The 22,326-nt window shown below is 56.0% G+C and overlaps 1 protein-coding gene and 1 long non-coding RNA gene across 3 annotated transcripts in view; one reads left to right on the forward strand and one right to left on the reverse strand.

The window, feature by feature from the left end:
* LOC135317799 (tubulin alpha-1C chain-like) overlaps nt 1–22,326 on the forward strand; it is an 887,270-nt gene that overhangs the window by 538,418 nt on the left and 326,526 nt on the right. The gene's annotated exons all lie outside the window — the stretch shown is intronic.
* On the reverse strand, nt 19,296–19,951 carry LOC135317811 (uncharacterized). The gene is made up of 2 exons (XR_010376454.1): nt 19,913–19,951; nt 19,296–19,653 (listed from the first exon to the last, which is right to left on the reverse strand). It is a non-coding gene; the product is annotated as an uncharacterized LOC135317811 (long non-coding RNA).

Here is a 22,326-nt window from a genome sequence, read left to right on the forward strand (position 1 = left end):
CCTCGGGCCACTTACCCACAGTTGTCCCATGTGCCGTACACAGGCCAGCACGCGGCCAGCAGGACCAGGACGGCCAGCAAAGTCATTGCCGACAGCGTCACGTGGCAGCTGCAAGACCGGAGGGCTCGTCGCGACCAGTGCAGCAGGCGACGTAGTGCCCGCAGTGCTCGCGCTGCCTGCGGAGCCCTCGGCCCTGGGGCTGATGTCACAGAGTCGCTGGTTCCGGGCACTGGGCGTGGTGGGCTCTCGGGGAGGCGGGGGGAGTCATGGCGGGTTCAGAGCAGGGGGGGATGCAGAACCTGGGATCGGACACCCCCGACAGGGCCCCGTGGAACGCTCTGCTTGCAGGGTGAGGGTGTGCAGGCCCCCCCGTGGCAGGCAGCAGCGCCTGGCTCCGAGCACTGCCTGCTAAAAGCTAGCAGGAAAAACCCACTGGGGCTCTGTGCCTGCCCAGCCTCCCAAACACCCCAACGCTCTCTCCGCCTCTGCGCCTCATTTTCACCGGAGGCAGGCTCCAAAGTTCACAATGTCCAAGAACTGCTCCCACACAAAAGGTGCCAGCACTGAAAGCTATTGCTGGGCCTCAGCAGCCCTTGGCAGCCCTTTCACAGCCGCACCAGCAGTGGGGCTCTGCGCCTGCCTAGCCTCCCAAAACTCCAAGCGTTCTCTCCCTCTCCGCCTCTCATTTTCACCAGAGACCATGGGTGTGTGCACCGGCTACAAGATTGCTAGGATGAGACCCGTGGGAGCAACCAGCAACCAACTGGAACGGGGTCGCTCTCTTGCTCAGAGCGCAGTGTTTTCCTTGACGCCGAAGATAGTAGTTGCCATTTTGAGATGCATCCCAACAAAACCTCTGAAACTGTACCGGTGTGTATTGGGAACGGATGTGCTTGGGTGAGAACCCTTTGTGAGGGTATATTTCTCAGCAATGTTACTGCAGATATAAGCAATCACTCAAATAGCTGTATCCGTGATTTTGCCAAAATTCTGGCATGCGCTTTAACTATTCAGCTCGTGTCAGGTCTCAGCATTTACTACAGTCTAACTGGACATGGTACCAAGATTTGTTCCCTACACCCATTGGAACAAACCTTACGTTGGTAAGAAAGCAATTGCAGCATGGTCATCTCTACTGATTCACAGAATCACAGAATCCCAGGTTGGAAGGGACCTCAGGGATCATCTAGTCCAACCTTTCTAGGAAGAGCGCAGTCTAGATAAGACGGCCCAGCACCCTGCCCAGACAACTCTTGAAGGTGCCCAACGAGGCCGAGTCAGCCACTTCCCTGGGGAGATTACTCCAATGGTGACTGTCCTCACTGTGAAACACTTCCCTCTCGTGTCCAATCGGCATCTCCCCAAGAGCAACTTGTGTCCATCCCCCTTGTCCTCTCCATGGGACTCCGTGTGAAAAGGGAGTCTCCATCTTCTTTGTCGCTACCCCTTAAGTACTGGTACGTGGTGATGAGATCCCCTCTGAGCCTCCTTTTCTCAAGGCTGAACAAACCCAGCTCTCCCAGCCTATCCTTGTATGGCAGCTGCCCAGTCCTGTGATCATCCTGGTGGCCCTTCTCTGGGCCCCTTCCAGCCTGGCCACATCCTTTTTGTACAGCGGGGACCAGAACTGCACACAGTGCTCCAGGTGTGGCCTGACCAGCGCTGAGCAGAGCGGGATAATGACTTCTTTCTCTCTGCTGGCGATGCCCTTTTTGATGCAGCCCAGCATCCCGTTGGCCTTCTTGGCCGCAGCAGCCACTGTTCCCTCATGTTGAGGCTCCCGTCCACCAGGACCCCCAGGGCCCTTTCCACAGAGCTGCCCTCCAGCCAGGTGGATCCCAGCCGCACTCCCGGATTATGTTTTCCCAGGTGCATGACCTTACACTCCTCCTTGTTGAACTTCATAAGGTTCCTGCTGGCCCACTCTTCCAGCCTACCCAGACCTCCCTGCAGAGCAGCTCTCCCTTCTGGAGCGTCTACTTCCCCACTCAACTTGGTGTCATCCGCAAACTTCATCAGGCTACACTGGATCCCGTTATCCAGATCACTCAGGAAGATATTGAATAACATTGGGCCCAATATCGATCCCTGGGGGGCCCCACTAGTGGCAGGTCACCACTTGGAAAAGGAGCTATTTACCAGCACCCTTTGGGTGCGGCCTGTCAGCCAGGTCCCCACCCACTGCACAGACCCCTTGTCTGGGCCTTAACGCTTTAATTTCTCCAGGAGGAGACTGGGGGGGACCGTATCAAACGCCTTGGAGAAGTCCAGGCAGACAATGTCCACCGCCTGCCCCATGTCAACCAGGCAAGTCACTCTGTCATAGAAGGCCACCAGGTTTGTCAAGCACGATCTGCCTTTAGCGAACCCATGTTAACTTTTCCCAGTCAACGTGCTTCATTTGACTTGTGACGGCCCCCAGGAGGATTCATTCCATAACTTTCCCAGGGATTGAAGTAAGGCTGATGGGCCTATAGTAGCCTGGACCCTCCCGCGAGCCTTTCTTGTAGATAGGGGTAACATTTGCCTTCCTCCAGTCCTCTGGGACATCCCCCGTTCTCCACGACTTCTCAAAGATTACGGAGAGTGGCCTTGCGATGATGTCAGCCAGCTCTCTCAACACCCTTGGGTGGATGGGTCAGGGCCCATGGATTTGTAGGGGTCAAGCTCCTGTAGTAATGCATGTACTAACTATTCCTTCACTGTTGGTGGGTCGGTGTTTGGATCAACTGGCAATTTTGTTCCCAAAGCCTGGGACGCGGCAGTGCTGGTAAAGACAGAGGTGAAGAAATTGTTGAGGACCTCTGCCTTTTCTGCCTCATTGGTGATTGACTCTCCTTTGCCATTTAAGAGTGGGCCTATGTTTTCCTTCTTTTCCTGCTTATGGTTGACACCCCTGAAGAAACCTTTCTTGTTATTTTTCACATCTACAGCCAGTTTCAATTCGAGCTGGGCTTTTGCTTTTCTAACTGCATCTCTGCACACTCTGGCAATGCTCTTGTAGCTCTCGACGGATAATCCTCCACTTCTCCATCTCTGCTGTGCTTCCCTTTTGGATTTGAGAAGACCCAGGAGGTCATGGTTGAGCCAAGGGGGCCTCTTGCTCCGCTGACTTCCCTTTCCTTTGTAGGGGATAAACAGGTTTTGTGCTTCCAATAGAAAGTTCTTGAAGAATTCCCAGCTCTCGCTAGCTCCTTTGTATTCCATGGAAGCCTCCCACCGAATCCCTCCCAGCTGAGCCCTGAGTGCACTGAGGTTTGCTCTTCTAAGGGTTCTAAGATCCAGAACCCTTGTCTTAGAGCTGACCTTCAGCACGCTCAGCAGGACCCCGAACTCCACAGTATTGTGGTCACTGCAGCCAAGGCTCTCACTAACCGAGATACTACAGAGCAGGTTTTCTCGGTTTGTGAATAACAAGACCAGCAGTACCTCATTCCTGGTTGGCACATCTAACATTTGTATGCGTGTTTCGTGGAGGAGCTGGTGGTTGACGGAAAACCAGCGGGAGACAGGCACCATCCGATGATGATCATCAAGTCTCGTTTATTGGCAATTAGCAAATATCTTTTATACCGTTCGTAAATTAGCTCATACCTATTTGCAAAAGCATAGCTCATCCTTGGCTGGGAGGTAGATGCCAACTCCTCCCATGCTTAGCTCTTGTGTTCAGCCTTGCAATTAGCAGTTACTTGTTTCTCACACTCCTTTACCGGTCAACAGCAGCTGGGCTCACACTCCCTTGTAAAACACCAGCTGGCCTCACATTCTTCTGTTGACCAACAGCTAGGCCCAAGGTTGCTCTAACTCTGAGCCTGATTTTCTACTTCAATGCCCTCTTTCTGCTAGCCATTCCCGGGCTAGGCTCTCCCACAGGTGGTGGTGCCCCCGTGCAGGGGCTGAAGAGGAAGGAGCTGCCTGTGTCCTCTGGAGGTTTCGCTGGGGTCTGGAGCTCTACAGAAGCAGGAGAGGGGCCATGGGCAGCGGCTCCTGCCGACACAGCGAGGGCAGCCGCTCGTGCAGGATGTGTGTTTCTTAACACACAAGGCTGCTGCCCCACGGGCACTGCCGTTGCTGAGCACGTGTCCCAGAGACCCACATGGACCCACCTCACATGTCCCCTTCATGCTCCACATCGAGCCTTTGCCCTCCACATCTCCAAGAGCCCCTCCTCGCTGGTGCAGATGAGCTCAGCAGAGCTCCTCTCCTCCTCGTTGGCTCCTCGGTCACTTGGAGGAGGATGTTCTCATCGACGCTCTGAGGGGCCTCCTGGACTGCTTGTTGTCCCACTGTGCTGCCCCTCCAGCAGGGCTCTCTGAAGCCTCCCATGAGGACCCGGTTCCTGTGGACATGGGGCTGCTCCAACCTGTCTGTCGATGGCCTCACCCGCTTGTTCTCCCTGCTCAGGCAGCCTGTGGCTGGCACCCTCTACAACGTCACCCTTCCCTGTCTGCTCGTTCATCCTCGCCCAGGATCGCTCACTTGGCTCAGCCAGCGTTCAGCGCCCCACCGAAGGACAGGGAGGCTGTGACTGAGGACACGATTTGCTCTATCAACCTACTACGGTTGCAGCAGGTGAGCCTCTCAACGTCCTGTTGTGGCCTCGTTGTCCACCATGAGTGCGCCAGGCTCGAATGGGTGTTCAGGATGGAGTTGTAGGGCAACACCACGGCTGTGGAGGCCTGCAGGACTCGGCAGATGGAAAACTCCAGCCTGGACATCTTGCTGTCCTTGAGGCAGAGGGCCTCCATGAGCAGGGAGGTAAAGCTGGAGCTGGTGCCACCCCCAAAGCTGTGGAAGACCAGGAATCCCTGCAGCTTCGTGCACTGGTCAGTCTGGAAGAAGGGGAGAGAAAACAAGACAGGTCCATCAGTAATTCTGAATTTAAGCTGCTACCAAGTTGCCCAGGAAGGAAAATATTCACCCCAGGGTCTCAGGCCTTTGGGGACTCTTGTCTCGGGGACGCAGGCAGGGGCAGGCACCTGCCCGAGTGCCCCAGCTCTGCTTCCAGCCACGGCGCCCTGTGCATTGGCATGACCTGCCCTCAGGGAAAGGGGCCGCTTCCCGCAGGGACTGGGGGACAGCCGGCTCCTTCCTGCTCCAGGAGCTGCCCCTTGCAGTGCCTGTGCCCAGCACAACCCAAGGGGTCTGCTGTGGGGAAACGGAACCCACGGAGGGAGATGCACTCGTGCTGCGGGGGCAAAGATGGGGGCTCAGGCTCGGCTGGGGGCAGCCCCCCCCACTAACGCTGCTTGGAGCCTTTCAGCCCGCCACTGCCCCAGAGCTGAGAGCTGGGCTTCCCCAGGGTTCCCAGGTTCCCCAGTCCCCTCCAGCCAAGGCCTGCACCGGGACAGCGACAACTTCAGTCCCTTCACTGCAGGGATGCCCATCACCCCCTCCCACTTCCAGTGCACCCCCAGTCCCCACAGAAAGAGGAATCCCCCTTTTCTCTGCCAGCCCTTGCACCACCCCACACAGTCCCAGCACCGCCATCACCCCCTGCTTGGGAAGAGTTTCCCCCATTGCAGACACTGCTGCTCGTGCCCAGGGCGCTGTGAGAGCGGCGGCTGCCCCTGCCATCGCTCCACACCGCCGTGAACCGCTCCCACCCGTGCTCCCATCGAGGGGCGCTCCCTTTCCGAAGGAGAGGGCGGCAGTAGGGTCCCACTGGCACCCCCCACTCCCTGCTCTGGGCAGGTTCCCCTCGCAGCTCAGGGAGACTCCAGGGCACCCAGGGGGTCTGTGGGAGCCTGGCCCACACAGTGTACCCCAGAGGGGCAGGGAGCCTGGAGGGGGGAGACAGTCGGCGGTGGGAGCACGCAGCCTGCAAGCCCTGGCTAGGGGGCTGTCGTGGTTTAGCGGCAGCTCAGCCCCACACAGTCGCTCGCTCACTCCCCCACCGGTAGATGGGGGAGAGAATCACAAAGGTAACGCTCGTGGGTTGGGATAAGAACAGTTTAATAATTAAAATTAAAAGAAAACAACAGTAGAAATGCAATGTAAAGGAGAACAACGAGAGGCGCAAAGCCCCGGGGTGGGGGGGGGGTGGAAGGGAGGGGAGAGGGGGAACGAACCGCCGGAACAAACTGCCCGCGCCGCAGCCGCTCGCCGCCCGCCAACCCGACGCCGCGCCGCCTCCGCGCTGGCGCTGCAACTGCCCCCCCCTCAATATATTGGTCATGGTGTCACATGGTATGGAATGAACCTGCCATTGGCCAGTCGGGGTCAGCCGTCCCCACCATGGCCCTGCCCCTCCCAGCCCCCCCCGCCACGCGGCAGAGCGCGGGAAGCTGGAAAGGTAGCCGACCCCCACAGTGAGGAGAATTAACCCCTTCTCAGCCAAAACCAGCACATTCTCCACCCCTTATTCCATACCATTTACACCATGCCCAGGTCCCATATGATGCAATACAACCGTACCAACCACCACCCCTCCCCTTCCCATCCTTTAACATAATACACAGACATCATTCCCTTAGTTCATGGACCTTCCCTGTACAATGTCCATTAAAAATGTCCATTGAGTTCATCCAGGCCATGACTCTGGGCTCCATCTGTTGTATCAGTCTTTCCGGGTGGGAGGGATGGTGTGTGGCGTTGGGTCGCTGCATACCGAGTCAGTCATCCTTCCATCACTGCTGCACGGCTTGTTTCATAGTTGATCTTCCATGGGTTGGGAGGCTCGTACTCTGATATCATTGGTACAACACAGAGGTGACACACAGTATTATATAGCAGTTCACATTGTGCCATGCAGTTCATTGACTGTTTTCACCCAAAATCAAATCCCCTTGAGGCACACATCGGATTTCTCCATCCTCCCGCATCACCCACCAAGTGCACCCAGGTCCTCGAGCAAAAGCAATCCCACGAATGGGTTTGCCTTTGCCGGAGGCAGGAAGAACCCAGACTGTTTTGCCCAGCGTACTTTTTGTGTGCACTACAGGGACTCCATCCCCTTCCACAGTATGTAGGATTTCTGACTGGGCAGGGCCAGCTCGGTTGGCAGATCCCCTCGTGTTGACTAACCACATGGCTTTTGCTAAATGTGTATCCCAGTGCTTGAATGTCCCACCCCCCCATTGCTCTCAGCGTAGTTTTTAACAGTCCATTGTACTGTTCAATTTTCCCAGAGGCTGGTGCGTGACAGGGGGTGTGATACACCCACTCAATGCCGTGCTCTTTGGCCCAGGTGTCTATGAGGCTATTTCGGAAATGAGTCCCGTTGTCTGACTCATTTCTCTCTGGGGTGCCATGTCACCACAGCACTTGTTTCTCAAGGCCCAGGATAGTGTTCTGGGCAGTGGCGTGGGGGACAGGAGATGTTGCCAGCCAGCCAGTCATTGTTTCTACCATTGTAAGCACATGGCGCTTGCCTTGGCGGGTCTGTGGGAGTGTGATATAGTCAATTTGCCAGGCCTCCCCATATTTATATTTCCGCCATCGTCCCCCACACCACAGAGGCTTTACCCGCTTCGCTTGCTTGACTGCAGCGCATGTGTCACATTCGTGGATAACCTGTGCAATAATATCCATGGTCAAGTCCACCCCTCGATCACGAGCCCACCTGTATGTTGCATCTCTCCCTTGATGGCCTGAGGTGTCATGGGCCCACCGAGCTAGAAATAGTTCACCCTGATGCTGCCAGTCCAGATCCACCTCAGCCACTTCAATCTTGGCAGCCTGATCCACCTGCTGGTTGTTCCGATGTTCTTCAGTGGCCCGACTCTTGGGGACGTGAGCATCCACATGCCGTACCTTTACAACCAGGTTCTCTACCCGGGCAGCAATATCTTGCCACAATGTGGCAGCCCAGATGGGTTTGCCTCTGCGCTGCCAGTTGCTTTGCTTCCACTGCTGCAGCCAGCCCCACAGGGCATTTGCCACCATCCAGGAGTCAGTATAGAGACAGAGCACTGGCCACTTTTCCCGTTCAGCGATGTCTAAGGCCAGCTGGATGGCCTTTACCTCTGCAAACTGGCTCGATTCACCTTCTCCTTCAGCAGTTTCTGCTACTTGTCGTGTAGGACTCCATACAGCAGCCTTCCGTCTCCGGTGCTTTCCCACAAGGCGACAGGACCCATCAGTGAACAGGGCGTATTGCTTCTCATCTTCTGGCAGTTGGTTATACAGTGGGGCTTCTTCAGCACGTGTCACCTCCTCCTCTGGTGATAATCCAAAATCTTTGCCTTCTGGCCAGTCCATAATCACTTCCAAGATTCCTGGGTGACTGGGGTTTCCTACTCGAGCCCGCTGGGTGATCAGTGCAACCCATTTACTCCACGTAGCATCAGTTGCATGGTGTGTGGAGGGGACGTTCCCTCTGAACATCCAGCCCAGCACTGGCAGTCGGGGTGCCAGGAGAAACTGTGCCTCAGTACCAACCACTTCTGAAGCAGCTCGGACCCCTTCATATGCTGCCAATATCTCTTTTTCAGTTGGAGTATAGCGGGCTTCGGACCCTCTGTATCCCCGACTCCAAAACGCTAGGGGTCGACCCCGGGTCTCCCCTGGCGCTTTCTGCCAGAGGCTCCAGGTAGGGCCATTCTCCCCGGCTGCAGTGTAGAGCACATTTTTTACATCTTGTCCTGCCCGGACTGGCCCAAGAGCTACTGCATGGACTATTTCTCGTTTAATCTGTTCAAAGGCTTGTCGTTGCTCAGGGCCCCATTTGAAATCATTCTTTTTCCGGGTCACTTGATAGAGAGGGCTTACGATCAGACTGTAATTTGGAATATGCATTCTCCAAAAACCCACAACGCCCAAGAAAGCTTGTGTTTCCTTTTTGCTGGTTGGTGGAGACATGGCTGCTATTTTGTTGATCACATCCATTGGAATATGACGACGACCATCTTGCCATTTGATTCCTAAGAACTGGATCTCTTGTGCGAGTCCCTTAACTTTACTTTGTTTTATGGCAAAACCAGCTTTCAGAAGGATTTGGACTATTTTCTCTCCTTTCTCAAAAACTTCTTCCGCTGTGCTGCCCCACACAATGATGTCATCAATGTACTGAAGGTGTTCTGGAGCTTCTCCCTGTTCCAGTACAGTCTGAATCAGTCCATGGCAAATGGTAGGGCTGTGTTTCCACCCCTGGGGCAGTCGATTCCAGGTGTACTGGACGCCCCTCTGTGTGAAAGCAAACTGTGGCCTGCACTCTGCTGCCAGAGGGGTTGAGAAGAATGCATTAGCAATATCAATTGTGGCATACCACTTGGCCGCCTTGGACTCCAGTTTGTATAGAAGTTCTAGCATGTCTGGCACAGCAGCACTCAACGGTGGAGTGACTTCATTCAGGCCACGATAGTCTACTGTTAGCCTCCACTCTCCATTAGACTTCCGGACTGGCCATATGGGACTGTTAAAGGGTGAGCGGGTTTTACTGATGACTCCTTGGCTCTCCAGTCGACGAATGAGCCCGTGGATAGGGATCAGAGAGTCTCTGTTGGTGCGATATTGCCGCCGGTGCACTGTTGTGGTGGCGATTGGCACCTGTTGTTCTTTGACCTTCAGCAACCCCACCACAGAAGGGTCCTTTGAGAGACCGGGCAAGGTAGACAGCTGTTCAGTTTCCTCCGTCTCCAAGGCGGCTACACCAAAAGCCCACTTGTAACCTTTTGGGTCCTTGAAATACCCTCTCCTGAGGTAGTCTATGCCAAGGATGCACGGAGCCTCTGGGCCAGTCACAATGGGGCGCTTCTGCCACTCATTGCCAGTGAGGCTCACTTCGGCCTCCAATACAGTTAGCTCTTGGGATCCCCCTGTCACTCCAGCAATGCTGATGGGTTCTGCCCCTATATAGTTCGATGGCATTAAGGTGCACTGTGCGCCGGTGTCCACTAAAGCTTTATACTCCTGTGGGTCGGACGTGCCAGGCCATCGGATCCACACAGTCCAGTAAGCCCGGTTATCCCTTTCCTCCACCCGGCTGGAGGCAGGGCCCCTCTAGTCCTGATCATGGCAGTCACAACTCACTTCCTGCAAATGTGAATCAGGAGTCCCTCTATTACACTTAGAAATAAAATCTGCGCTTCTACTCCTCTGTCTGGGGACTTGTTCACTGGAAATTGGAGCAGCAGCTTTCCTGGAAGAGCCTCCCTGAGTGACTGTTCTTCCTTGCAGTTCATGCACTCGTGCCTGTAGGGTCGAGGTAGGCTTGCCATCCCACTTCATCATGTCCTCTCCGTGGTCACGCAGGTAGAACCATAGGGTGGCCCGTGGTGTGTATCCCCTTCTTTGAGCCAAAGGACGCTTATTCCTAACAGCTGAGACACTGCTCTGTCGAGGTGGGGAGTAGGACAGATCTTCTTTGAGTTGCTGGACCACTTGGGATAGTTTCTCCACAGCAGAGACAAGCGAGGAAGATATATTTGTGTCGTAATCTCGGAGTCTATCTATCACCTCTGCCACCGTTGGTGTCTCGTCATCTTTCCAGGACATCACTGCCAATGAGTTGCATACGAGGATGGTGCGCTCCGTACAAACTTCCGCCACGTGGGTCGTGTGCACTCGGCTTCATCTGGATCTTTGGATGACCGTTGATCGTCCAGATCACCATAAATCACCTCAAACACAGCTAATTCCCTTAGATACTGGATGCCTTTCTCCATAGTTGTCCATTTTCCTGGGCGATATGTAACATCTTCTTTAAAGGGATACCTTTCCTTCACTCCAGACAGGAGTGGCCTCCAGAGGCTGAGGGCTTGTGGCTTTTTTCCTATTGCTTTGTCAACGCCCCCTTCCCCAGAAAGGGATCCCAATTGTTTGGCTTCTTTTCCCTCTAGTTCCAGGCTACTGGCCCCATTATCCCAGCATCGGAGCAGCCAGGTGACAATGTGCTCACCTGAACGACGGCTATAATCTTTTCGCATATCTCGCAACTCGCTTAAGGACAGGGATCGGGTGGTCTCTATTTCATTTATTACTTCTCCCTCCTCTCCCCGTGATGGCCCTGGTTCTTCATCATCCCGTTCTAAACGAGTTGATGCCCGCTTCCAATATTTCATCTTGGGTATGGAGGCAACTGATACTGGTACAGGTTTATTTTCTGAGCCAGCTCCGGTACTTGTTGTGGGGGTTTGAGTGGCTGCAGTGCCTGTCGTCAGGGCTGGATTGTCTACAGTGCCAGTCACTTTGCATTTCAATCCAGAGACCTTCTCTTCCCCTTGGGGGCACTGAATGCTGTTGGGCAGGGCTCGGTATGCATGGGCCAGACCCCAGCACATTGCAGTTATCTGTGTCTCTCTGGAGTTCCCAGCACAACAACATACTTTCTCCAAATATTCTACTAGTTTTTTAGGATTCTGCACTTGTTCGGGGGTGAAACTCCAAAACACTGGGGGTGCCCACTGCCCTAGGTATTTGCCCATGCTATCCCACATGCCCTGCCACTCGTAACTATCAAGCCTCGGGGCAGATTTCTGGGTGATATTCTTAAGTTGCTTAGTCAGAACCAAAACAACCTGCCCAAAAACTAACAATAAGTGCACCTTAACCACCCAAGGATGGTCAAGATACAAAGACGTTGTTGTAACAAAGGCACAGACATCATAGAACAAAGTTGCAAAGGTATTATTCTGTATTTCCTCCATATAAAATCTCTCAGAGGAGGAGGTATAATTTCTAATTGCCTCAACAAGGTGGTATCCGAAGTACAGTAACGGTTTCAGCAAAAACCCCAAATACCAGATAAAGCTGAAAACGAGTGTTTGTATAACAGATCTTGTAGGCAAAACATTACTAATCACAGCAGAACACAGCAGACTCAACAAAGCAACACCAATCTTTAACACCAACTGCAAGAAGGACAACCTGGTGCTGTGACCAGCAGCTGTTATTGTCTCCAACCCTTGAGCCCCACGTTGGGCGCCAAAAAGACTGTCGTGGTTTAGCGGCAGCTCAGCCCCACACAGCCGCTCGCTCACTCCCCCACCGGTAGATGGGGGAGAGAATCACAAGGGTAACGCTCGTGGGTTGGGATAAGAACAGTTTAATAATTAAAATTAAAAGAAAACAACAGTAGAAATGCAATGTAAAGGAGAACAACGAGAGGCGCAAAGCCCCGGGGGGGGGGGGGGGGTGGAAGGGAGGGGAGAGGGGGAAAGAACCGCCGGAACAAACTGCCCGCGCCGCAGCCGCTCGCCGCCCGCCGACCCGACGCCGCGCCGCCACCGCGCTGGCGCTGCAACTGCCCCCCCCTCAATATATTGGTCATGGTGTCACATGGTATGGAATGAACCTGGCATTGGCCAGTCGGGGTCAGCCGCCCCCACCATGGCCCTGCCCTCCCAGCCCCCCCCGCCACGCGGCAGAGCGCGGGAAGCTGGAAAGGTAGCCAACCCCCACAGTGAGGAGAATTAACCCCTTCTCAGCCAAAACCAGCACACCATCCCACTTCTTCATGTCCTCTCCGTGATCACGCAGGTAAAACCATAGGGTGCCCCGTCGTGTGTATCCCTTCTCTTGAGCCAAGGGACGCTTACTCCTAATGGCTGAGATACTGGTCCGTACGGGTGGGGAGCAGGACCTATCTTCCTTGAGTTGCTGGACCTCTCGGGACAGTTTCTCAACAGCAGAGACGAGCGAGGAAGAGAGATTCCCTTCATATTCCCGGAGTCTATCAATCAACTCAGCCACCGTTGGTGTCTCGTCATCTTTCCAGGACATCACTGCCAATGAGTTGCATACGAGGATGGTGCGCTCCGTACAAACTTCCGCCACATGGGTCGTGTGCACTCAGCTTCATCTGGATCTTTGGATGACCGTTGATCGTCCAGGTCACCATAAACCACCTCAAGCACGGCTAATTCCCTTAGATGCTGAACGCCTTTCTCCATGGTCGTCCATTTTCCTAGGCGAAATACAATATCTTCTTTGAAGGGATACCTCTCTCTCACCGCGGCCAGGAGCCGCCTCCAGAGGCTGAGGGCTTGTGTTCCTTTTCCAATTGCTTTATCAATGCCCCCTTCCCTAGAGAGGGATCCCAGTTGTCTGGCTTCCTTCCCCTCTAATTCCAAACTACTGGCCCCATTATCCCAGCATCGGAGCAGCCAGGTGAGAACGTGCTCACCTGAATGACGCCCGAAATCTTTCCGTATATCCCGCAACTCACTCAAGGATAGGGATCGGGTAGTTTCCGTTTCTTGTACACATGGTTCCTCCTCCTCCTCCTCTTCTCATGATGGCCCTGGTTCCTCGTAATCTCTTTCTAAACGAGTTGACCTTCTCTTCCATGATTTCTTCTTGCGTATAGGGGCGACTGATACTGGCACAGGTTGGTCCTCTGGTTTAGCTGCAATGCTTGGCACTGGGGTTGGAGTAGCTGCAGTGCCTGTCGTGGGGGTTTGGGTGGCCGCAGTGCTTGTCACGGGGGTTGGAGTAGCTGCAGTGTCTGTCGTGGGGGTTTGGGTGGCCGCCGTGCTTGTCACGGGGGTTGGAGTAGCTGCAGTGTCTGTCGTGGGGGTTTGGGTGGCCGCCGTGCTTGTCACGGGGGTTGGAGTAGCTGCAGTGTCTGTCGTGGGGGTTTGGGTGGCCGCAGTGCTTGTCACGGGGGTTGGAGTAGCTCCCTTCTCTTTCCATTGGGGGCACTGAATAGTGTTAAATAGGGCTCGATAGGCGTGAGCCAGACCCCAGCACATGGCAGTGATTTGTATCTCTCTGGAACTGCCAGGGTGACAACATACTTCCTCCAAATGTTCTACTAATTTTCAGGATTCTGCACTGGTTCAGGGGTGAAGTCCCACGTCACGGGGGGTGCCCACCGTCTTAGGCATTTGCCCATACTATCCCACATACCCTGCCACGCATAGCTATCGAGCCTTGGGGCAGATCTCTGGGTGAGATTCTTAACTTGCTTACTAACCTTAGGCAGATCTGATACCACCTGCCAAAGCAATATCAACAGATGTATCTGGACTACACAAGGATGTTCAAGATACTGAAAAGTTGTTGTAATGAAGGAGGAGACATTATATAAGATGGTAGCCAAGGTGCCATTCTGTATTTCCTCCATAAAAAGCCTCTCAGAGGAGGAGGCGTAATTGCTAATTGCCTCCATGAGGTGGCAGCTGAAGTACAGTAAAGGCTTCCACGCAAGACCTAAATAACCGATAACGGTCAAGGCCAGTGTTTTAATAACAAGCCTCCTAGGAAAAACATCTCTAATCACTGCAGAGCACAGCAAACTGCAAAAACCAACAGCAATTTTTAACATGTACTTTACAATCGGCATGGGAAAGACTGGACAAACTAATACTGCGAGCACATGAATCAATGCTGTGACCAGCAACTGTTATTATCTCAAACCCTTCGTGCCCCACATTGGGCGCCAAAAATTGACTGTCGTGGTTCAGCCTCAGCTGGCAACTGAACACCCGGCAGCCGCTCGCTCACACCCCCCCCCCACCCCTGTGGGATGGGGAAGAGAATCGGACGAGCAAAAGAACTTGTGGGTTGAGATAAGCACAGTTTAATAACTACAATAGAATGATGATGATAAATGATTATGATAATAATGACAATAATGTTACTATAATAAAATGGAAAAGGAAGGGAAAGGGAAAACAGGAAAAAACCCACAGAAACACAAGGGACACAGCCGCTCCCCCCCCGCCGACCGACACTGCCCGTCCCCGAGCCGCGACTGCTGCCCCCTCCCCCGGCCAGCCCCTCCCAGGTACCGCACTGGGCATGACGTTCCATGAGATGGAATATCCCTTTGGCCAGTTTGGATCCGCTCTCTCGGCTGTGCCCCCTCCCCTCCCGGCTCATTGTGCCCCCCGCAGAGCCTGGGAAGCTGGAAATGCCCTTGGCTGGTACAAGCGCTGCCCAGCAACAGCCCAGACATCTGTGTGTTATCTCAACAGGTTTTTTTCCATGCTAATTTCAAAGCACAGCACTATACCAGCTAGAGTGAAGAGAATTAACTCTATCCCAGCTAAAACCATGACAGAGGGTTTTTCCCCCTGCCCCGTGTAATTCTCCTCTGCAGAAGGAAGCAGGAAACCCTGGCAAAACCAGGAGCCGTCCGTGGGTGTCTGGGGTAGAAAGGGGGCCGGCAGGCGGAGCGCTGGGTCCCGCCAGCCCCGCGTGTAACCAGGGTGATGAAGTGAACCAGCCGTGGATGCTGCTGTGTCCCGCAACTGAACGTTAAGTCTGGGGACAACCAGTGTATTCTTTAATCATGAATGCAATAGATAATGTGCTTCTGTCAGAACCCCGCTCCTTTCAGACTCAAAGCCTAAGTTTCAGATCCCCAAAGCCTCACCCCTAGAGCTTAGGGGCCAAACCTCTGTTTTAAGGGCTACATTACAGCCTCACGTTTAGGCAGCGGTGATTCAGGGTATAAATGGTTGGGAGTTACTGATACAGTCTAGTGCAGCTCAGCTAAGGCTGGGACCCGGAGCCAAAACCTGGCCGGGGTAAGGAGGCAGCCGAAACAAGAACAGCCTGCACGAGGACTAAAGCTTGTTGCTTTAGGGAGTCAGAGAGGCCTCGAGATTCGAAGGACCTAAACAAAGTCACGATGACGTTTGGCCTTAAGAAAAGCAGCCGTACAGAGCCACAAAGGTGAGGAACTGCAGAGCAGAGACTCAGCCAGAACAGAGCAGCCCTCACGGGCAGCACGGGCGTCATCTCAGAAGCGAGTTGGCGGGAACACAAGGGTTAAGTAGCGGACACCGGGAGGAAGAGTATGTCCTTCATCCAGAGCCCCCTGAGGAGCAGCCGGAGACACCAGCAGGCGTGGGCAAGTAACCTCTGCCTATCTGTAGCTGTTATCAGAAAGCTAATGAATGTGCCTGGGAAGCACGTACTTAACGGGCACAAAGAGACCTGCGGGGTGCCCGGTAGGAGGAGGATCCCCCGTGCAGCCGCCCCCCCCCGCAAATACAGAATGCTGCCTTTTAACTCTGCGCTGGTGCCACCAGGCTCAGCCCCGAGCTCGGGGACATCAAGAGCAAAACCAAAGCTGCGCCTGGAGAAGGGGCTGCGCTCGGGCACCTCGGGGAAGCCCGGGTCGCTCTGTAAACCAGCAATTGCCAAGGCAGCTGCCAGCGTGTCGCAGCCCCCTGAGGCCGGGGAGATGCAGACCCCCGCGGAGCCCGCACTTCACTACAACCCACTTGGCTTTTCCCTCCGGGGTGGGTTTCTTTTGTTCCGAAGTTGCAGAGATGCCCGGCCCGGGCTGAAACCGACCCCAGCCCCCGGCCCTGCTCCCTGCGAGGAGGGAGCGCAATCCGGCTGGGCTCTCCTTGTGCACAGGGGAGAAGGAAAACGGGGAAAACCAGCGTTCTCCTTTCTTTAGGAGGGCGATAATTGCGTTTCAGGGGCAGGGCGGCAGGGACCGGTCCCACCCGCCCAGCCCCGCAGCCAGGGCTCTTCACTGGCTCAGACCCCCACGGGAACGGAGGGTCATTGCCCAAGCGGAGGAGAGCGCAGGGCTCCCGGCCACCGGCAGCTTTCCCCTCCGGGCAGGCAGAGGCGGCGGGTCGGAGCAGCCAGCGCAGCCCCACGCTCAGAGCACAGGAAGGCAGCGTGGACAGGGCGCGCACGGGCGTCACGGGGGGAGAGCGGCAGGAAAACCCAGCCTTTGCCCCCTGCCCTTTCTCCAAGCCTCGATTTTTAGCCTCCCCTCCTTTTCAAAGAGCTAACCCAGCCTCCTCCCCCTCCGACAGTTACCGTGCCGAGCTGGCTCCGGTCAAAGTACCCTTTGCAAAACCCCATGAAAGGGGGAGTTACTGAATGCCGCCTTTGCCTGGGCCTTTACTGCTAAGGCCGGCCCTCCGGCATCTCAGCCCCCAGAGGAGAGAGCACAAATCGGGAGAAGGGAAGACTTACCAGTGGCTCAGAAGGACTGGCTCAGAGACCACCTGTGCAAACTGGGTCCTCGCCAACCCACGGGCCCCGATGGGATGCACCCACGGGTGCTGAGGGAGCTGGCGGAGGGATTCTGGCCGAGCCCCTGTGCATCATCTTTGAAAGGCCGTGGGGGACAGGAGAGGTGCCCGAGGGCTGGAGGACAGCAAATGTCACTCCAGTCCTGAAAAAGGGCAGGAAGGAGGAGCTGGGGAACTCTAAGCCAGGCAGCCTCACCTCCGTCCCTGGAGAGGGGATGGAGCACTTCATCCTGGAGGTCATCTCCAGGCACGCAGGGGACAAGAAGGTTATCAGGAAGAGTCAGCATGGATGCACCAAGGGAAGCTCATGCCTGACCAACCCGACAGCCTTCTCTGATGGCGTGACTGGCTGGGTGGACGATGGGAGAGCAGTGGGTGTTGTCAGTCTTGACTTGAGTAAGGCATTCGACAGCGTCTCCCACAGCATCCTCACAGGCAAGCTAAGGCAGTGGGGGTTGGAGGAGGGGACAGTGAGGTGGCCAGAGCCCTGGCTCAACAACAGAGCTCAGAGGGTCGTGATCAGTGGAGCAGAGCCTGGCTGGAGGCCTGTCACTAGTGGTGTTCCCCAGGGGTCTGTGCTGGGCCCAGTCCTGGCCAACATATCCATCAGTGACCTGGATGATGGGATCGAGTGTCACCTCAGCAAGTTCCCTGCCGATGCCAAGCTGGGAGGAGCGGCTGATGCACCAGAGGGCCGTGCTGCCACCCAGCGAGACCTGGCCAGGCTGGAGAGCTGGGCCCAGGGGACCTGATGAAATTCAACACGAGCACGTGCAGGGTCCTGCCCCGGGGGAGGAAGAACCCCCCGCACCGGCACAGGCTGGGGGCTGAACTGCTGGGGAGCGGCTCTCTTGAGAAGGCCCTGGGAGTGCTGGGGGGCAGCGAGGTGACCCTGAGCCAGCACCGGGCCCTTTGGGCCAGGAAGGCCAATGGTACCCAAGGATGCATGAAAAGGCGTGTGGAGCATCTCCCTTGGGAGGAAAGGCTGAGAGAGCAGGGTCTGTTCAGCCGCAGAAGAGGAGGCTGAGGGGGGATCCCATCAGTACCTATAAATATCTGAAGGGCGGGTGTCAGGGGGATGGGGCCGGGCTCTTTTCAGTGGTGCCCAGCGACAGGCCAAGGGGCCACGGGCACAAGCTGGAACACGGGAAGTTCCACCTCAGTATAAGGACAAACCCCTTCCCTGTGCGGGTGCCAGAGCAGGGGCACAGGCTGCCCAGAGGGGCTGTGGGGTCCCTTCCCTGGAGACATTCACCCCCCGCCTGGACGCGGCCCTGTGCCCCTGCTCTGGGGGTGCCTGCTCGGGCAGGGGGTGGGACGGGGTGAGCTCCCGAGGGCCCTGCCAGCCCCCACCACGCTGGGATTCTGTGAAAAGCCCTCTGATGTTGGCCTTTGCTTGTGACGTGCTGCTTTCATCCTCCCAGAGCCATTTTGTATTTATATCAACTGTATATTTTCTATAACCTCATTCATCTTTATTTTCTCTCCCCTTTGCAAGGAGCGACAACCTGCTGTTGGCATCTCGGGTTGGGTCGATGCACGAAAAGGCTCCCGCAGCGGATAGGAGAAGCCGACGGCAGGAGGGGGTGCGGCCCCGTCCCAGCTGGGCACGGGGCACCGCCTGCAGATGCCAAGAGCCTGGAGCCCGTGCTGAGCCCACAGCGAGGCGCAGGGATGCAAGGGCACCTTTTCTTCCAGGTCCTCCTCTCCTCCCAGGCTCCAGAGCCACCCGACCCGACCGCGCGTGCCGGGGGTGACACCACGGCCCAGCAACCCCCCAGACTGCGAAGGGAGCACAACAACCAGCTCTGCTTGACGGCTTCTTCCTGCAAAGCGGCAGGAAAGGAAAGGCAGGAGGGAAAAAGCACCTGCCCGCTTCCCTCCTGGCTCGTCCCTCCCTGTGAGAGAAAAGGCTTTGCAAGGACAGGGGTGAAGAAGAAACCACCCAGAGTCCCCGGGAGGTAAAAGGCAGGGAAGCGGCGGAACAAGGCAGGGGACAGCCCCGGGGCGCAGAGCCCCACGCCTCACCTGCCCGCTCCCACGACCACACGCTGCACTCAAGGCGCTCCATGTTCAGTGCTCCCTTCCATTCAGGTGACAGCCAGGGGACAAGAAGGGGGCATTTCTGCACTTTGCACCTTCCCGGCCGACGGCAGAGCCAAAGCAAAGGCGAGAAATCAAAACAAGAACCAAAGGGGGCGGAACTGGAGCGCAGGCAGCAAATGCTCGTCCTTCGCCTGGGCCCAACTGCTCAGAGGGTCCTTCCACTGCCCCGCCACGGAGGGCGTCCCTCTCGGCCCAGGGAGAGACGCGGGAGTGAACTCAAGGGAGGAGCCCGAGCCAGAGCACGAACCTTTTCGGGACGAAGAGGCAAGCGCAGAACGCGTCACACCTCACAGAAGGTGTTTGTGTACATTCAGAGTTTATATTTGGAGAAAAGAGAAAGGCGAGGAGGAATTGGAGACTGAAAAAATAGCCCTGAATGAGGGAGCGGTAGCAGCCCCTCGACCACTACAAAACCGCACCAACACACGCACGTACACACGGAGGCGTAACAACACCCAGCTCCCACGGACTGTGACGCGCCCCTCAGTTTGCTGCTCTGGGGATACTGAACGCCTGAAGCACACCCAGGGTAACCGACAACATCTGCATGGCTTTAATGGGAATCCTCCGGCTGAAGGGAAGCGGTTTCTCCCCGGGCCTGCGTCGGCACATCCCGCAGTCACGTTCTCACTCCCCTCATTCAGAGTCAACATTCCTAGTTGTGAAAAGTGGGGCGGGGGGAAAGAGAAGAAGAGGGAGAGCGTCGTCAGCGCCAGAGCGGCCGGCTGCTGCCGATTCAGCCCCGTGTGTGGCACCAGCCCGGCGGGGAGGAGCTGGTTTGCATGCCACGGCCCCTGCTGCCTGTGCCCAGGGCCGGGCCGCTCGCTCGGCAGTGCTGGCCAGAGCACGGCACAGCCGTAGGCACGCGCCGTCGCCGCAGAGGAGCACGGTCGCCCTCACGGGCCAGCCTTTACCTCTTTCCTCCCCAGAGTCAGAGCGTTTCCCTCTTCATCGTCAGCACCTTCCACACGGTCATGTTGGACATCTCGTCTGAGATATTAATCTCCGAAGGATCAGCCCTGCAATAAATATTGCCCAGGGCAACGCGTGATTCTGGGAACTGACGGCACCAAGTGCGTTAGCGTCGGCGAGAGGAACAGGGGGGCTCGGAGGAGCAAAGCTCAGCACAGGCACAGGGGCCTTTGCCGCGGGAGGAGGTTTGGGAGGCGAGCCCGAGAGCTGCAGAGCAACGGCTCCGTGCAACGGCTCTCGCTGCTGTGCAGCCCTGGAGCGGGCTCCTAAGCCACTGCTGCTACAGATCATGCCTGCAGCTCCTCAGCTGGAAGTACGAGGCTCTCCAGCTGCGTAAAGTCACTGACGATGAGGGTGCCCGGGCTCAAACGTGAGCTGTGCAGCCACTCTGCTTGGAGGCAGAGCCCTGCCATCGCCTCCTGCAGCCCTGATTTTCCCCCCAAGCTGACTGCTGGTGCCTAAGGGATGCTCAGGAAAGAGGCAAGTGGAGAAGATTGGGCCAAACCCCTGCAAATCCATCCTGCCAGGGGCCCTGGGCCTCCACGGGGCTTTACCTGTCACTGGGTTGCTGTGGGATATCCAAGCCGCTGGTCTCCCCCAGTTCCAGCTGAATGGAATTTGCAGCAGCAGCTTCCATCATCTTCTGGGACTCCTGGCGTAAAAAGGGACAAATCAATTTCTCCGTCTGTGACCAAAGTGGAGAGAAACACACCAGGCGGTAAAAGCGCTGCATGTGCCCTCTCCTTGGGTCCCATGGCAGCTTCAGCTCTTAGTGCAGCAGGGTATCGACCTCCGCTCCAAATGTTTTGCAAGGCTTAAAAACACTATTAGCAGCAAATCTTCCCACCGTGAGTATCACCATCATCATCATCTTCCTCACCTTTTTTCCTCAAAGACTACTCTTTAAAATTCTCCCTCACTCAAGTGTTAAGCTCACTGCTAATTCAGGGAAAGACACGCTGAAGCTGTGGGATCCGGGCTATTGGGATCTATTTCTATTGCGTTCTGCTCCTCCCCCAACATTTCAAGACCAGCTGGGACAGAAAGAGGCCATCTCACAGCCCAAGGGAGACGTCCGGCCCCGAGCCCCCAGCAAGCGTTACCTCTTCTTCTTGGGCTTTGGTTTTGGCGTCGCCCAACCTCTGCTTCTTGCTTTCTGGCATCAGGTCATCCAGAAAGCTGAGCTCTCGCTTGGAGAAGCAGAAATCCATCACTTTGCGCACAAAAACGAGAGCCAACACCTTTGTGAGGAAGAGGGAAGATGCGGTGAGGCCAGAGGCGACGTTACATCTCCCTCCAACGCTGCAAACCTCCTGCTGCCGACACCGGCAGCGGCTCTTACCATCATGGGAAAGATGATGGCGGCACGGGACGCCTTGATGCCCCAGAGCAGGACGAGGCAGATCAGCTGGATGGCGGTGAAGAAATGCACCTTTCGCAAGGGCACGTGCCGCAGGTAGATGAAATCCGGCTGGTGTTTCGCCGGCATCCAGAACAGCTTCAAGCGATCGAAGAACTGCAAAAAGCCAAGGGGGAAAAGTTGCCACCGTGGGACTGCGGAAGGTTTCTGGCCCTGTGGAGACGCGGACGCAGTTCTCAGGGTCTCGCTTGCAAGGAGAGGTCGTGGAGCCCGCTCGCTTCCTCCTGGGAGCAGCCCCCAGTTTCCCTTCGCTCCACCCAGCTTGCCCGCCAGAGCTGCCCACCAAATTGCAAGGAGTCCATGTTCTTCTCTCAGCACCATTTCTTGGCCCACCCAATCCCCCGGCAAGGATTTCCACCGGTGGCAGAAACTGCCTTCCCTTGGCACTGAATTCCCCCGCTTCCACCTCACCAAAGCCCGACCTGCCCTAAGCCGTGACACAGAGAGCCCTGACCGTGCCCGCTCCCCCAGCCCTACGCCCCTCCTGGGCCTCCCCCGAGCTGCTGCTCACACAAAACACTTTCAGCGCTTGCTCCCGGAGAGGTGTTTTCCCACGCCACTGCTTTCTGCCCGCTCCTACGGCCGGGAAATACCAGGGAGCAGGTGTGCCGTGCGCTGTAACAGAGCCCCTACCTGAATTCCTCTGAGGGACGACACACCCATGTAGAGGAAGACGCCGTAAAGCACAGGCATTGGGATGAACTGAAAACAAGAATGGAATCCTTCGTTTTGTTCTCCATCACATTTTCACTCTTACCACTCTCTTCTACGGGCACTGCCTGAAGTTGCCCAAAGCTCTGCAGCACCCACGGGCTTGGAGGTGGGTCGGATTTTAACCGGGAGAGATTTTGTGTGTGCAAGGGAGCCAACGCTCTGCTTCAGGCTGAACAGACTCTGAGTTCCCTTTTGTCACAATAAGCCTCTTTTCCAGAGAGG

This window comes from Phalacrocorax carbo, chromosome 27 (genome assembly GCF_963921805.1).
Source record: "Phalacrocorax carbo chromosome 27, bPhaCar2.1, whole genome shotgun sequence".
Lineage (NCBI taxonomy): Eukaryota > Metazoa > Chordata > Aves > Suliformes > Phalacrocoracidae > Phalacrocorax > Phalacrocorax carbo.